We start from the raw sequence: 10,733 nt of genomic DNA, 5'->3' as shown, positions 1-10,733 counted from the left end.
CAGAAACTGAAAAAACAAATCATTATCTGTCTTTTCATTTTGGTTTTGGAGACAAATAATGAAGGAAATTGTTGTTTTTTTTGCTCTCTTATTTTTGTTTCTTGTTTGTTTTTGAAAAATGAATGAAAGAATGATACACGAATTTTCCTGTATTCCCACATGACATCACAAGAGAAGAACTCCTAAACCTAAATATACAGGGTTTGTGTTAAACATTAAACATGAATGAAACTAAACAAAACTCCAGGTCTGTTTATGATGAGGTAACAACATTATATCACAGACCCAAAAATAACCAAATATGAGCCCTTTAAATTGCTGTAGAATGGTCTGGTTATCTCTTTGAGCCCTTAAAAGTGACCTGGCTGATCCTAAACCCCGGTGAGGTCAGTGGTTGACACAGTGCGGCCCAGTGGAGAGTGACCTTTGGGACTTGCTTGTGTCAGAGTGGTGTTTTCAGTGCTGTGAGCGACAGGCTGAGGCAGGGACTGTGCGGTGGAACTATTGCTCATTCTATTCCTGGACTTCCTGCACGTCACGGCTGCAGTTATGTGGAGATTGCAACAAAAGGTACGCAAGGAGGGCTGATGGATTATAAGTAATGGACATATTATTAGGTATACATGACCCTGTATTACATCATCTTTGTTCCTTAATTACACAAAATTTATTCTTGTGAGCTTTAGCCGTGTTATACTGAGTTGTGTTTTGTTTCATTCACATATGTTTAACTTTATTATTAGTCTGTGTGCATCTCCAAAGCTCAAAATGCTCTGTTCCACCTTGTCATGTCATGAAGTAGTAGTTCTCAAGTTAATCCAGGTCTGAAATCATTCAAATGAATCTAGTGAAGGTGTATGGAGTTTAAAACCACAGTGGAGCACTCCCCGTTTTACCACATGACATCAGAAAATAGCGTAATATAGGCAATTTTAATGAAAACATTCTAAACAGATGATCCAAATCCAAATTATTTACTTTAAATTGATGTAAATATGCAAGTTAATAGTGTAGTCTGTGTTGATACAATACAAATTAACTATAATACATGTAGATATTTTGCCACCTATCCATGAGTTTCTGAATGATGAGAAAATAAGGATCGTTCCCATAGTGATAAACAATTAAAAACAAAATATTTTATTTTTTGAATAGGAAAGAAAAAAATGAGAACTTTGCACATCAGTTACTTGAGACGGGTGCGTTGGAGGAGAGGGAGCAGCCCAAGAACATAGACAAAAATCCTGAACACCATTTTACTTGCAAAATGTGAGATTTATTAGGACAAACCGTGCAATGTTTCGGCACTAGGCAATCAACATACAGTGTAATAATAATAATAGTAGAAAAATAATAGAGAAATAGATAAATTAGATAGAAGAGCATCTGAATACATATAGACATAGTATATATTTAACCAACTATAGAATATAGCTGTCGTGCCATGTACACATCTAATATATACACAATGGATCTTATAATCCAGTAGCCAGGCTGGGGCCACCTAGTGCCTCTGCTCAATTTCATTTCTCTCCAGCAACTAGGTCAGGAATCAAAATACAATAGACGGTTCGCAAAAACCCCTTCTTCCAATGGGATTTGGGAAAAGCTTAATATACCAGTTAAGCCCAGTTAGCGGCGATTTGCGTTCGTGACGACCAATTAGCAGCGATTTTAAATGATAAAAAGTACCCGCCCACCGTCAAGCGAACAAATTCTAACACTGCGAGGTCAGACGGTTTCTATGAAGTGAAACAAAGTGAAACAGGAATCAGGCTAATAATCCAGCTCATGTACAGCCCAACTGCGGCAAGTGACATAATAATCAACAGATGCTTACAAGAAAATGCTTAGATTAAAGGAGGGTATGAATCCAATATGCATCCAATACAGATTCATTTTTCCATTTCTTTATTATTTTTCAATTATTTTTCTACTATGATTAACATTTCATTGTAATTTTTATTTTTATTATTGTTATTACACTATATGTTGATTGCCTTTGTTTTTTCAGTTATGTTGTTTTGAATACGCTGCTCTTTTACGTCCTGTCACCCTTGGGTGCTTGCCACACCCTTTTTAAGATGGCCACTTGAGCTCTCATTCTGTTTGCTCGATAAAGGCCTAGTGCCGAAACGCTACACGGTTTGTCCTAATAAATCTCACATTTTTTGAGTAAGATGGTGTGCAGAATTTTTCTCTATGATCTTTTAAATAGGAAAAAGTCCTCAAAACGTTTCATAAAACAAGGCGCTGAAACCCGACAGATACAAACTTTTTTTTTTTTAAGTTGGGCGAGTACAAGTACTTAATTCCATATCTGTAGTAGATGTATCCCATAATAAGCAAATGCATTAGCTAAAGTGTATCCAAACTTTCCTGTGTTGGTCTGGTCCCCTCCGTCAGGCTGATAACTCTTTATAAATGCCAGCGTCTTAGCGTACTATTGAGTTTGCAGTGCGCGCTAATGCTTTGTCAAATTAAGCCCAACACGGAGCTGTGCATTACTGTCTGTTTAGAATGGATGTATCTGACAGCGCTATTCAGACGCCGCTAATAGCTAATCCCGGCCTTCCCTCTCCCCGCGACGCTTCCTCCAATTCCGGCTCCGGTATTCGTCCACATGCATTAGACTGCCCTCACATTAACCCAGGTACATTTGATCTTTAAGAGCCATAAATTGGCTTTTGTCATTACCATAGGTTAATTACCGAGATTTGCTCTGTACCGTTGCCATGCTAGATTGCAATAATAAGCTGTGCACAAAGCTACCGCCGCTGCTGGCACTAAATAGGTATTGTTTGGGGCTTTCTATTCCAGTCTGCAGTCTTGTTTACCTAGCTCTATTATTAGCGTCTTACCTCGCAATACTTTTGATACAGTTGGATTCTGCTGAGCTCAGTGGACCAGGCCCTTCCTGTGATTCTCTTCTAATAAATTGCCAACGTGCGGTTCAGACGCAGGCTCCTTAAGGCACCCTGTGAAAGGAAATAAGTATGTTACGACTTTCAAATAACTCTGGCATGACGTCTGCTGAAATCTGGGTTACGAATGTTGGTCGAGTTTGCAAGAGGGGGAGAAAGTCTTAAGTCTATGGGGAAAGTAGGAGCAGTCAAATAAGGTGATGTTATGCGGCCCACAGCAGAAAGGTTGCAGGTTCAATTTCTAGACTTGGGTAGAGTTTGAATGAGCTTCAGTTACATATGTATATTTCAAAACAGATCCAAATTAGGTTTAGTTGGGTTGGATTTCCATTGCTAAGACAGATATTTTACAGCAGGGGTCTCCAACGAAGTAGTTCGCCAAGAGATTTCTGAATTATACGTATTGTGCTGAATAAGTAAACTCTAATTAATTAAATGTCTATTAGCACTCTGCATGTATCACTTATAAATAGATAATGGTTTATGTTTTATAGGCATCTAACTGTACCTCATGTAAGGCTTGCTGTGGCTCTTGTTTATACTTAGTTTCTTGTGAGCACTAAAACTAGAAGTTACTCTCTGTCATTTTTGTTTTGTAAAGGTAGTTCACCAGAGAAAAAAGGTTGAAGATCCATGTTTTACAGTATAGAGGTGTATATTACAGGTATTATTATGTTATCTGGAGTTTACAGGGCTCATAATACATCATTTTCTGATTATTTTATATTGTTGTTTCCTCGACAAAAACATACCTGGAGTATTTTGGTACATATTTAGGTTGAATTTTTCTCAAATGGAAAACACTCCGTTCCACTTTGTGATGTTATGTGATAATACAGGAAGCGCTCTACTATGTTTTAAACTCCATACACTTTCACTAGAATCATCTGGATCATTTCAGACCTGGAATTGTTAAATCTCTACAAAACAAAAGGTAAAAGGTTCTTAAAGCCTGCACAGCTTTGGGACGCTCCTCATTTCAGTTCTCTGCAGCAACTGACTGGAACCACCTTCAACAGACTATAAAATTATGTTTGTTTTTACATCTGTCGACTTTTAAAAACTCCATCTAGAGTATTTTACAGCATAATTGCACATGCTTTTAACACTTTGATATCTTTAATCTGCAAATGTTTCACTGTCTTATGTTTCTATTCACTGTTTCATGTTATGGTTGAGTGTGAGTGTACTCTGTTCTGCTTCTGTTTTCTGCTGCCTCTTGGCCAAGTCGTCAGTGTATATGAGAAGATGTTCTCAATTGACTTACTTGGTAAAATATTGAATAAATAAAATAAAAAGGTTGGTGTTAATCACAAGGTGTAAAAGAGCATTCTGAGCTTTGGAGATGTAGACAGAATAATAATAAATGGTTACTCAAACCTGTGTGAATGAAACAAAACACAACACCAAGTATGTTTTTGAGGAGGTAATGACTTAAAGCAAGAGTCAGTTTAGTGTAATATAGGACCTTTAAAGGAAAAGTCCATATTCTGACCACTTCTCCTCAGAGTGAAGGCCTTGTATAGATTACCTGTACGCACGCATAGCTCAGGTGACAGTGTGATGCCAGCAGAGAACATTGCACCCTAAATGAGCCGGGTTACTTCCAGCGCACTTTCTTGTGTGGGAGTTTTGAGTCAACACAATTTCTAAATTAAACACATTTCTGCACCTGCAAACACCGAACAGACGTATTCATAAGAAATTTTCATCATTTCAGATATGAGGTATACTGTAGAATATTGTGCCAAGAGAGCGATTTGGACTGCATGGTGGAACATTGTCTGCTTTCCTATTTTCAGTTCAAAGTATGGAAAAACAAGTACTTAAGAAAGACTAATAGCATAGCAGTATAAAAAGGAGCTACAACTATTCTGTTCAGAAGATTGTTTCATGTTTTATTTGATATCTTTATTTTTCTTTTCTTCATTCTGCTAACTTCTTCGTAGGAGTTGTTCAAACCAGACGTGCCTTGATTCAGCAGATCAAGGGCGTAGGCTTGGAAAGAAAGAGTAAAATGGGAAAAGACGTTGCGTATATGTTTTATGAATTCTTTCCAAAAACACACAGAGTCTGAGCAGGTCCAAAATAAGTGAGAGGCGGTTTCAGTTTTCAGTTCGCAAAATGTAGTTTGTGTCCATTGCCTTTCGAAGATGATTCTTTACTGAATAACAGCGACGTAGAAGTTTGTAACAGATTTCCCTTTGCTTGTTGGTGATGAGATATTTGTGAGGTAATGTCTGTACATTTTTCCATGGAATATTGTCAATAGAGTCCAGCTGCTCACAGTGCACGGACTCGCTCTTTTTCTGCGGCGACTCATTATATGGCAAGTTTAACTCTTTCTCCCTTGGGGAAAAGAGATTTCTAATGGTCGTCAAATCACGTCTTTAGTGATACAGCGGAGGTGTCAAAAGACGTTATTAAGGAAACAAGGGAGGGTCGTCAAATGTAGTCTTCATGGGGGAAAGAGTTAACTGAAGATGAAGCCAAGTAAGTTCCTTTTGAAAAGTTTTTCAAAGTTTGGTGCGCAGCGTCTTCTCATGCCTGCTCAAGCCACCATCTTCGGGTGCTGGCCCTGTCCTGCAGCTTCACCAGTTTATGCTCCTCGCACCACTAATGCTCGTCGTTGTTCGCCTTTACGGTTTCGTCTTTCTTACCTTGATAGTTCTTCATGGACAGAATATGTCCTTTGTCGACCTTGTTGGTTGAAGATTTGGTGAAGTGGCAGATTTATGAAGCTGGTGGAAAAAACGCAAGACATTTCTACAGATATTTTGCCATAGAAAAGCATTCACCGGGAGTTACGTTTACCCTACATCACAGCACTTCCGGTCATCGTGAAAAAGGTCTACTGAATAAAAACAAGTAGTGGAAGAAGGCATGTGATTGGTCAGTGCTTCCTGGAGTGGGAGGGGTTTGTGGAAAGGCCGGGGGTTCTTAAGGCCATACCAGCTTGTCAAAGCCTGATCCTGTCAGATCTCAGAAGCTAAGCAAGGCCGGGCCTGGTCAGTACTTGGATGGGAGACCACTGGGAAAATCAGGTGCCACAGTGGAGCAGCAGTCGCAAAAACTGTCGTTGTGTCCTTAGGTGATGGTGGTGGTCAGAGAAAAAAAAAAAAATGTCTTTGTGACATATGTCTGTGAAAAGTGCTATATAAATAAAGACTTACTTACTTACCTTCAAAACAAAATGGATTTTACATTAAGTAGCCTATTTGAAAACGTACACTGTGCTACTCCGTGGAGATGTTATTGCTTTGACTGGAAGGTTCCACAGTATGGCATTAAACTTATTTATCTGGCATTTATTAAAATTTAGATGTTTTTATCGCTCAAAAGTGAATGAAAAACATGCATTCTTTCTGTGACCAGGCTCACCTCTCCACGGATCTGTAACTTGAGCTCATGGCATCACCTGTCAAGCAAATCATATTCATTCTTCAGGGAAACAAAGCAGGTGACAGACCCTTTCCCTAAGTTGTATTATTTTCAGATATTGTTTAAAGTTATTTCCTCAGTAGCTATACATAAAACACTATGCCCAAGTCCCTATCTCATCTTACAGTTTTTTTTTTTTTTACATTTTTTTAATCTAAAAAGAGTTGAAACGCGTGCAGAGAAAAGCAAGTGGTCAGACGTGTAGCGTGAACTGGCCCTGGATGAGCTGTCTGAGGCTCCAGCATAGAGCCTATATTAAGAGAATTACATTTACAGGTTTTCACATACGTATCATCACTACAAGTCCGAGGAGGAGCAGAGAGGAGAGTCTGAACAACACTGCGATACAGGGCCACGAACAAGTCACTAATTAGTCACACAAAATGTAAGAATAATGAAATCTCACGATGGTGTAAAATAATTAAATGTACTGTCAGGCTATTTTAGGCCGTGTGTTCTCAGGCTAAATTTAATCTCAGAAGTTGATTAGTAATTAGACATGGTGGATTCAATTAATGTGTTTTAAGATAACACTTTTAAATAATTATGATTTTATTTTCTGCATAAATGTTCATATTTAAACATTTAATATTATTTTAATAGGCCTTTTACCAGTCACTGAACCTTTCATTTACACATTTCTTTTCTATCATGCAATAATATAAATGTATTTTGTTGTTACAGAAAATCAGTAGTAGTCAGTAGTTCCACGTTAAATATAAAGCAGTGACGTTGTTTAAAGAACACATATTATGCATTTTTCTGGTTTTAATTCTCTTCTAAACATGCTTTTGGTCACTCTAGGATTAGTTTTTCATAGCATAACTGCCTTTGTCATTTGTGGCCCTGCTGTATTTGTATGTCTTTGGCTCTGTCCTCGGCCAATCAGCCAAAAAAAACAAAAAAACTAAACAGAAATCACCCCCGACATCTTGCAGACATCTGTACGTGACATGACACCCACTCCATTACTTTAAATTACTTTCTAAATAATCTTTTTCTAAAATTCAATTCAACTGTGCACAAATATGTATTCTGTATGAGAATGAGAAATAAAGGTATTGGCATAAGTGTAAGCATGTACACTATTTCATAAAATTACACCTTTATCTCCACCTTAAATCTAAAAAAAATATAAGCAGTTTAATGCTCTAATACAAAGTGCGTCCTGCGGTGTGACATAAAAAATCACATATTTAAAATGACCATTACACAAAACTTAGAAGGAGCTCAGCTGACATTCGTACACATTTTTTTTCTCTCAAAAACCATGATAAATTATTTGGGTGATTATGCTATGAGGGTAACGAAATGTTCAAACTTAAACTTATGTCTTCATTTGGAAAACAAACTTTATGGTGGTTTATGGACTTTAAAACTTTTAGGTAAGGATTTTTACCTATGATGCAACAATTTAGGCAAAATGCAAAGGGAGCATTTTTGAGAGCTCAAAGACGATGAGTTTGGCTTAATGAATTAATGAAACAAGCGTGAATTAAGTAAAATACTACTAATATGTTTTTGCTGAGAGAACAACAATATTAAAAGCACAGTTAAAAACTCAATTTTAGCATAATATGAGTCCTAATAGTGTGTCTTAGTACTGTTTGATCCCCTCTAGATCCTTTTGTAGTTGTGTTTTAACCCAAACTGGTGTCTATTTATGAAAAAATCTCCACACAATAAATACAGCAAATAATACAATAACGGTATAATATGTCTTGCCATCTTCTCCCATATCCTTTTGTGGCAGAATGCTACTCTGCCCAGTGACCATAACGTATGCACAACAATGGAACACTCTAATGTGCACTATGTACTTTTTTGGTTGGGGTTACGTCACCTGCTTGTTAATATGTCATTGCACTGCTTGGAACTTTCCATAGTACATTTATTCAATTACAGGTGGTTTTGTAGCTCAAAAATACCCAAAAAACATGCATTCTGACTGTGAGCAGGGCTGCCTCGCCACAGATCTGACCTGTAACTTGGGTAAGTTTGGTCTCCAAGAAGACAGAACGCTTTAAGGCCATACTATGAAACATCCCAGACAAAGCAATAACACCACCATGAAGAAAAGCATTTGTTGGACCATCAACCAGAAAAGTTACACTGTGTACTTTTAAACAAACAAGATTGGGTCAAAGCGAATGATTATTTTACTACTTCTGGAGATATAACCCTGTCTGCCAATCCTCACCATGGGAATCCCACAGAGCCCAAACGTGATGGACACAGCATCAGAAATACTGTAACATGAGACCATTAAGCTTCATTATATTCCACTATAGAGGCTTGTCAGTGTGTAGAAAGTGAATACGAGTAGTGGAGGTGTCTATAGTCCAAGCACCAGGTGTTTAAAGTGCAGAGGCGTCTGACATCCCCGTGACATCCACAGCTAAAATCAAACTAATTAGAAGATTCACTTTTTTATATTTGGGCAAGTAAAATTACACAGGTACATCTACGTCCTATGTATTGTATTATCCTATTGTTATGACAGTTAATATTTAAAGTGAAAGTGAACTGACAGTGTTGCTTGCTTTTTGATGACTAATGTGAAATTTAAAAAAAAAAGAATAATAAGTACGTATAATAATAAAGACAAAACAAATAAGGAAATAAAGTATTAGTGTAAAACATGGCATGGTGGCTGATACTATTACGGTAATTTCAGCCCCGGAAATGCCCATCTCTACTGAACACAAGGTAAAAGTTAGCTGTTAATTTGAAAACTACCCCTTCATGACATCACAAGGTGGAAGAGAGCATTTTGAGCTTTGGAGATGTAGACAGAATATTAATAAAGGGTTACTCAAACATGTATGAATGAAACAGAACAGATTATTCAACCATGTGTGAATAAAAAAAAAAACACAAACGGAAGTATCTTTGTGATTAGATAACAAAATTATAACATTGGTTAAAGCTCACAAGAGTCAATTCTGCATAATGTAGACCATTGTTTCCCAAAGACTAGGTCGTGACCCTCAGGTGGGTCGCAAGAAATTTTTTTGGGTCGCCTGATACACGCCTGATCTGCTGCTGTGCTCTCCTCCTGCAACCCGGACTGGATCACGCTACAAAAAACACAGACAGTCCCACCTACCTCACTATAAATGTTGAAATGTTAAGACATGTTTTGTAAAATTTATAATCTTTCAGTACTTATTTTATTGACTATTTTGCTCCAATATTTCTGGTTCAATTGATTGATGAAAAGAAAAAGAAATAGATGACTTATGTATATGTTTTATTGCTGTTTCAATTACTGCTTTTCATTAGTTAGTGATACTAATTGTTTGGAGAGACACGATCACTTAGTCAACAATAAAATACCCTCATTAATGTTCAATAATGGTCAAATCCACCTTTATTTAGTGATTTACAAATAATATCTATTGACTTGGGTCGCAAACATTTGTGACTTTTAAAATATGGGTCCCCAGAAAAAAAAAGTTTGGGACCTCCGTAAGAGAACACTTCATGTTTGAGGTGTGATCTGTCTGCTTATTGTTTTATGTGTCTTATAAACCCAGGCTGGGCACCAACTAAATGGTGCATGACACTAAATAATAGTAAATAATAAACTAAACTAAACTAAACTAAGGGAAACACGGATATAGAGCATTTAAATGAAATAGACAGGTTGCTTGTTTACTGACATTAAGACAAATCCATTCTAATTATATATAAAACAATAAAGGCACATTCAGAGTGTTTTGGATCTACATTAAACCTTCATTCCCTCAGGTACAGTGTGTCAGATTTGCACACATGCCAAAGGATCTCACCAGGACTCCAGTGTGATTGATTATACCACTATTACATGTCACCCCCACGTGTTTCTGCTCTGTGAAATCTGCCACAATATAAGCCACTGTAATGTTGTCAGCTAACACCACTCCACAGATTAAAGAGCCCATATTATGCATTTTATAATCTATGTTATAATGTTGTTTCCTCATCACAAACAGACCTGGAGTTGTGTTTTGTTTCATTCGCACATGTTTAATACACAAACCCTGCATGTTTAGGCTGAGTTGTTCTCTCAAACAGAAAACATTCTGTTCCACCTTGCCTTGTGATGTCATGTTGTAATACAGGAAGTGCTCCATTATTTTTTAAATGTCTTATGTAGTCATTTATGGTCATACAAACTAATAATAATGATAGAAGAAGACATTGTTTATAATCGTATCATAATCGTATGGTTTACTTGTGAAGACAGTGTATCTAGTCTTCAAGGTATTTCTGTAAGATTTTATTTTTATGTTGTTTTTTTTTTTTTTGTTTTTTTTGTAGTGCACCAAATTAGTACAAGCTTTGATATGGTAATCTAAAAATATTCCATAAGTCTACTGCTCC

At 37.0% G+C, this 10,733-nt stretch overlaps 1 pseudogene; it reads left to right on the top strand.

Annotated features, from left to right (window-relative positions):
- Positions 1–5,862: 5,862 nt before the first annotated feature.
- LOC129409058 (5S ribosomal RNA) lies at positions 5,863–5,980 on the top strand (annotated as a pseudogene).
- Positions 5,981–10,733: the final 4,753 nt, after the last annotated feature.

Source organism: Boleophthalmus pectinirostris, unplaced genomic scaffold, assembly GCF_026225935.1.
Source record: "Boleophthalmus pectinirostris isolate CB_2022bp ecotype Guang Dong unplaced genomic scaffold, ASM2622593v1 HiC_scaffold_1, whole genome shotgun sequence".
Classification (NCBI taxonomy): Eukaryota; Metazoa; Chordata; class Actinopteri; order Gobiiformes; family Gobiidae; genus Boleophthalmus; species Boleophthalmus pectinirostris.
Note: the sequence above shows the minus strand (reverse complement) of the source record. Positions and strands in the feature narration are given on the sequence as shown.